This window comes from Halyomorpha halys, unplaced genomic scaffold (assembly GCF_000696795.3).
Source record: "Halyomorpha halys isolate HHAL.00 unplaced genomic scaffold, Hhal_1.1 Scaffold346.1, whole genome shotgun sequence".
In the NCBI taxonomy this organism is placed as follows: Eukaryota; Metazoa; Arthropoda; class Insecta; order Hemiptera; family Pentatomidae; genus Halyomorpha; species Halyomorpha halys.
The window spans coordinates 103,964-111,668 of NW_027106417.1; the positions used below are offsets into that span (position 1 = coordinate 103,964).

Consider the following 7,705-nt stretch of genomic DNA (forward strand, 5'->3'; position numbering starts at 1 on the left):
TGTAAAAGAAATAAAAGTTTTGAGACTATAATTTGGATAGTGTTTTGAATTATTTATTGTAAAATATAATGTTACAATGGATATAACAAAGCAGTGAAGACCGAATCATTGTAATAACTACCAAATAGTTGGGCCTTGAACAACAAAGGACTCAGAAGCAAGCATCTGAAGAAAAGATAAAACATAAGATGGAATAAATATTCCTCTAGGTAAATAAACAACTGACTTTAAATTTGAGATCTTGGCCGTCTAGAAGTACCAAAAAACAATACAACAGTCCGAATACACAGTTCAGGACATTTAACGGAGCCATTTTAAGCTGAAGAGTTGTGGAGGACTGTAATACAGCTCTAAACAATCATGCACATGATAATGTAAGATTTGCATGGGTGTCACATCTGGCAACGAAGAAGCTGACAAAAAAAAAAACCAAATCAAAGTGGCTAATAGCAATAAAGCAAAGAAATATTGGCTAAATATGAAACAGCAACATTCCAAGTGTTTTTAGAAGGGCTTTAGGCAAATCTTTGCTTCAAATGGACCATGCCAAGCTCTAGAAAGTTAACAGTTCTATTCAGTGGATGCCGTGAACTAAATAGGCACATATACAATCTCAAATTGACAGGATCCTGAAATAGCCAATCACATCATTGCTGGTCTAAAAGGTTTTCAAGTCTTGTTGTCCGATATCTATTATAAAAAAGGACCACAAACAATATGAAATAATAAAACAACAGTCTTTGAATCTGAGTGGATTGTCCTCAAATCATGTTTTAATTACAATTGAAATTTATGTCACTGTACAGTCTGCAGTGCATAAATCCATCCAAAAAAGACTTTTAAGCCCTTGAGCCAAGGGTAGATTTTAACAACACTTCCAGCAACACTAAACAGTTCAATAACTGCGATGGATCAGTGCTTAATTTGTTTTTCAAATGTGAAAGAGATTCCACAGAGAAATTCATCGACTTGATAAGCATGTTTGCGTGTATGGAGTTTACGAGCAGTTATACAGCCATTCATCAAGGAGCAAAAGACTATTAGTCTCGGATGGGACAATTGAAAGTATCTTAAATCTCCAAAATTTTAATCTGCTATAATATATCTGAATGCGCCCCTCTATTATAGTAAAAACGTTATATAACTAACCCTATTGGTCATAACACTCATAAAAAATATTCTGAGAGCATATGAGAGAGAGCCATGCTCTTCAATGAGTAAGATTACAAGATTGATGGATTATTAGATTTAGCTGAAGCGTCATGAGTAAGAAACTATCTTTATCTGCTGCAGTTTATTAAAAGGCCGCAGGATTGTCGATGAACCATTGATGATGTCCTGTGAGAGCAGTGACTTGTGCTTTAAATAGTGGCTTGTTTGAGAAAAACCTTATCGTATGCTTTTAATGGAAACTTTCTTACTTATTTATTATTACTTTTAATTTATTTTACTAAATCTATATTTTGTATGATAAACGTAACAATTGAAGTGTAATGGTACTATACAAGCAAAGAAACGTTGAAGAAATAACATTTTTCAAAGTTTAAATAATCATATAATCAATACATGCTCTCGGAATCGCAGGAACAGGATCAGCCAGGCTGATGGCTCATTCCCACCTTACCTTCGATAGTCATGATCTCAATATAGGGTTCCCCGAGGTTTAATTCCTTCACTTCTCTCTCACACTTTATCTTTCCTTTCCTCTTGACTAGACTGAGGCACATCCAAATACTCTTTCTCCATTCCTCCTTTGCTTGACTTGGCTGAGGCTCTCCTCCCGATGCTCTGTCTCTCTTCCTCTTTCTTTCACTTGACCAGACTGAGGCTCAACCCATTCCTCAGTCTCTCTTCCTTCTACTCTCTATATCCCTTCTCATTTCTTTGAATAATACCTAGCTCTTTTTCTCCCCGATGGATCATACTGCAGGCAATTTCATAAAACCCCACCTCACTTTTTGTCTTACAGTTGAAGCTCCTTCATCTGACCTCTAGAGCAGTCCATAACATTGATCCCAGGAATTACGGAGCAAGTCAACATAATATAATATTTATTCTAACTAATGAAAATTTTTCATCGAAAAATATTACATTTTAGATTAAAATGATTGACCTTAGGAATAGAAAAAAATGCATGAAATAGACAAAAATAAGTTAAAAAGAAAGAAATAAGTCAAGTAGAAGAAAAGATACAGCATGAGAGTTACGAGTTCTGAATAATAAAGTACTCCAACGATAGGGAACTATTATTCAAGTCCCAGGAAAACAGATGCAATCAAATTATTACGAGAGTAAAAGAAAAAGAGACACAACCACTAAAGTCTGACATGCAATCATGGATGGAATCAATGTTGTCTAAGCTAACGAAATGAGACGAGATAAGAAAACATCAAAAGAAATAAGGGAAGAAATAAAACAATCGAAGAAGGAAAAGAAATGAACAAAAAAAGAAAAAAAAAAAAAACCATTCAGGAAAATTAGAAGAAATAAAATAAAAAGACTCAATGAACTAAATTTAGGAAAATAAAGTTCTATTTGAAAATGAATTAACCACAGCAGAGAAACAAAATTGAATGAATATAACAGAAAAATATGAAGAGCTAAGAGGAGACTTGAAAAAAAAAAATGATGAATTAAGAGAAGGAATCAGTGAGTCAAACACTACAGTAAATAAACAAAGATGGATTAGTAAGATTTCTCAAGATAAGTGAAGAGTGAAATTTTTTTTAAGTTAAAGAGAACACTGAACTAGTATAAAAGTTAGATAATAAGATTAAAGTTTTGGGTAATACGGTCAACCTAATAAAAAATATACTCGTTACATGAAAGCAAAATTCTCATAGAGGAATATTAATAACTCTGCATGGATAAAGTGAAAGAAGTTAATCGCTATCTCAATGGATTACCAGCAGATTTTTTTTTTTTGGTATAAATACATTGTGATCATACACTATCAGGAAAAATGATGAGGTTCTAGATTTTGAATAAGATATAATTATTATAAATATAAATAATCGATCGTATTAATTCAAATTATGAAGAAGATGGTCAGAGGTGCAGTCACAAGAAAACAACTATTTATTTTCCGACGTTTCGCCCCACTTTGTAGAGCTTCATCAGGGTTAAAAATATACAAAAAACAACTAAAAATATTTTATCCTATTATGTCAATATATTTTTAGTTGTTTTCTTGTGACTGCACCACTTCTTCATAATTTCAATCATAAGTGATTATTTTTTTTTTTAGTAATCTAAACAATAAAATACCATTAAATCAATTAACAAATCATATTAACAGAGAATGGGAGGAATAGTTAAAAAGCTTTTGATGTTCTTTCTTGGGGGCGCAAGAGTCTCATTGTTCTGCTGTGCAATATAATTTGTAATATAACCTAATCGTTTTTCTTCAGTGCGTTTAGTGTGCTATTTCATATCTTAAATCTCAATTCCGATAAAAAAAAAAAAAATGGAAATAACCTCATCATTTTTCCACTGGAACCTTTCTTCATTTGGTTCAAAATAAATATTATATTATTACAACCTCATTTCATGATCCACACTTGTAATTATGGTCACAAATGTGCCAAATAGGACATGTTAATAACATTTAATAATAAGCTAATGTTATTAAAATATGAGACTTGTAATAAATTAAGTTAAGATCTAATTATCTCAGAAGCAAATGTCAATGAATTTAAAATAATATTGAAATATAAGCTGATTCCTTTGGTATTGGAATTCCTTTTTGTGGAAAAAAATTAGCTATAGTTGAAACTAATAGCTAAAATTGCTATGGATACAGCCCTTATTCATGAATGAATCATTGATAAATAAATATTGTATCCATGGCAATTTTAGCTATTAGTTTCATGGTTGCCCAACTCTGGGTATTGCTAACACAAAGTCATTTAATATTAAAACAACATAACCTTCTTTTGCAATAACAATAATGATCTTAATTTGTAAAATTATTATCACAATGCCACTCACAGTTTTTCTACTCTCTTGGATAGTTATCACTCGTGTTCACTGGTTATCTTTAGTTCGTATTATTTATTCTGTTTATTAATATTATTTATTATGAACATTTTTTGCATTATATAGAAATAAATATAATGAAAGGTGTGGAGAAAAATGTAAATGGTGAGTAATTGAATAAACACAATAAAATATATAAGTAATGTTTAAAAATAATGAAAACAATTTAAATCAACATAATGAAATGTGAGAAAAAAAACATAAAATGTTGATTTAAATTGATTTTGTTTGTATTAATCATTACTTACATATTTTATTAAGTTAGTTCAATTACTCACCATTTACATTTTCTTCCCCATATTTCATTATGTTTACTTCTTTACTTACTTGAACACTTGTCTTTTTTTTTTTAATCATTTATTTTGTATAATTTTTACCTCTACAATATTATATTATATGTTATCACTTGTGTTCATTGGTTATCTTTAGTTCGTATTATTTATTCTGTTTATTAATATTATTTAGTATGAACATATTGTATAATATCAGAAAGGTTAGTAATCCCTCTGATTCATTTGTTTGATCTTCTGCCTCTCCTTAATAATATCTAAACATATATCTCTCCATGGTTCTAATAGAAGTCCTCATCTTAGCTATAATTTTGTGATTTACAACTTATATCTCATTGCCCATATGTTAAAACCAGAAGAACAATTATTTTCCACAGCCTTCTTTTTACTTCTAACTATGAGTCCTCCATTGCAAGATGAACTATTAATTTATTTCAGCATCTTGCCTATCTTTGCCGATAAGATGCTTCAACCATATCATATTAGTAACAAGAGCCCAAGAGGAGAAAAAAGTCTGTTATTTCATCCCAATTTTTTATTACTTTGATGAAAACAATGCATAATAACTAGTCAAAATTCATGAGTCTCCCAAGTATAGTTAGAGGAAATAAAAAATTGAGGCTGTCTCTAAATTTAAAAAATACATAAATTTTTCATTTGTAACTTTATATCTTTAAAACTACCAACAACATTAGAAAACCTAATAGAACATAATTTAAAGTAGAGTAAATTTTCTAAAGTATGTACCATAAGAGCTATTTACAATCATTAGTTCCTGAGACAGATATTTATAAAAAGGAACATTTTATAAAAAAAGCAGCAGTGAATTTTTTAGAAAAATCTATAACTCAAGAGCCATTAGACATATACGTTTAGTGTGCTATAAAGTAGTTTAAGATGATTATCTTTACAGGAGTAGTAATTTTGATGATATTAGACAAAATAAATTCACAAAATGTTGATTTCTATTTGTTCAGACAAAAATTGTGATTTAGATAAAAAAAAATATTTCAGGAAGTATTAGATGCACAGAAGTTTGCCAGCACTCAAAATAAAGTTAGTTTAAAGCACTATTAAGTGGTTAATGATAAATATCTTCCTATGGATTGTAGTTTTTATGAATATGAAGTTTTGCCTGAACAAATAGAAATCAATTTATTTTGTTAAATATGAAAACTACTAAACCTATGAAATAAGTGTAATGAACTACTGTATAGTATGTCAAACTGGCTTTAATTTGAGTGCTAACAGACATCTGTATATCTAATATTTCCTGAGTTATATTTTTTCATAAATCAAAAATTTTGTATAAATAACTAGAAATTGATGATTTATTCATTTATTTTCACAAATATCATGAAGCTTTATGAAGAACTACTATATTACTACTACTAAAAACTACTTCTATGAAGGTAAATAAATATCATAAACTACTTTATAGTACATTTAACTAGCTTTAATCTAAATCTGGACATCTATACGTCTAATGATTCTTGAGATGTAATTTTCCCAAAATAAATTATTAAACTATTGATTATGTTATGAAATGTTACTTTTCAAAAAATTGTATCTTGAGAACTATGGCACGTACGTAAATAGCTCTATTAGAGCTCATATTTTAGAAAATTTACTCTTCTTAAATAATGCTCTATTATTTTTTCTAGCATTGTTGGTAATTTTAAAGATATAGAGCTTCGGAAAAAAAAATTTTTAAACAGCTGCCATTTTTTATTTCCCCTACCTACCTATACTTGGCAGACTCAGCAATTTTGACAAGTAATTATACATAGTTTTCATTAAAGTAATCAAAAATTAGGGTGAAATAACTGCCTTTTTTCCACTGAGCTCATGTACAATATGTTTTATATTCTTCTGATGAAAAATCTCCTTTATTACTTATTATCATGGTATAAACTTTAATCAAAATTACGATTTAGGCCAATTTCTCTGATTTATGTTTCTCTCAAAAAGTATTCACGGGACTTCTTTAAAATTTTAGTCATAATAACGATATCATTTCCATTAACCTTTACCACTTTTTCGGAAATGGGTAAAAATTAGCTATAGTTGAAACTAATAGATAGAATTACCATGGATACGACCCTTATTCATGAATGAACCATTGATAAATAAATATCGTATCCATGGCAATCTTAGCTATTAGTTTCATAGTTACTCTGCACTTTTTTCATAAAATTCAATTTCTTCCAGTTTAACCTGAAGGGCTAGAATAAATATCTTAAGCGACAAATATTCTGCTTTTTAACAACCTAAATTTAATTCAAAATAGTAGTGTATACTATTTTTTAAGGATCATCATAGTAAGTCTACATAACAACTTCAGAGAAAAAATACATATTCTTAAAACTTCAATTATTATTTATTTATTTATTCATTTAATAATACCACTGACCAACTACAGTTCATTTTCAAACCTAATCTCTAGAATCATAAATTAAGCATTAACAATAATCTTACATTTTTTTTTTTATTACAAATCATTATTCCAAATACAGCTTTTTTAAATATTCCGTATCAATAAAATTAAAAACGAGGAGAAGATGGTTGGGGGTGCGGTCAATGCGGTCAATCTTCTCCTCATTTATCATCCACGGTCAACTATCTCTCATAATTAAAAATTAAAAACATTTATATCATACATTAAAATTGATATGTATGGTTGGTTTGTGTTTTTGATTGTCTATCAATTATATAAAAAAAAAAAGTAACTAAATTTTTTAGTCATATCAATTTTTGTGAGGAGGTCGGGGGGGTGCAGTCAGCAAAGTTACATAAATGAAAAATACTAATTTATTTGTGCCGATGTTCGACCTGAATTTCAGACTTTCTTCAGGGCTGAAAAACAAAACTAGATATCTACCTTAGTTTAAAGAAACATATATAATAACAAACAAACTTGGAAATATACATAACAATAAATTAAGTAGATAGTAGTTTCAACTAATAGAATATTTCAGAGGTAAGAATTATATAAAATAAATGATAAAAAAAAATAACAGTGTTCAAGTAAATTAAGAAATAAATATATAGTAGCTATAAAAAAATATTCTGTCTCGACGATATTTTTTATTATTTTAACATTCCTACGTTTGGGGACATTCCGGCCATTTTCAAGGATTTATCAATAAAAAATTTTAAATACAATTCATTATAAATTAATTTTAAAAAACATCTTAAAAAATTATATTTCCTACCTTATTTCACTATCACAGCCAAAAACATAGATCAACATAATTGCAGGCTATTTTGCCATTATTAAATTATTTATCATTAGTCAATAATACATCAACTAGTTTACAGAATTTAGTATCACATACTATTGTATTTAGTATCACATATTATAGTATTTAGTATCA

General features: G+C 28.7%; 1 protein-coding gene across 5 annotated transcripts in view; it reads right to left on the minus strand.

Annotated features, from left to right (window-relative positions):
* The window catches only part of Atg18a (Autophagy-related 18a), a 73,256-nt gene that overhangs the window by 15,504 nt on the left and 50,047 nt on the right, over positions 1 to 7,705 (minus strand). The gene's annotated exons all lie outside the window — the stretch shown is intronic.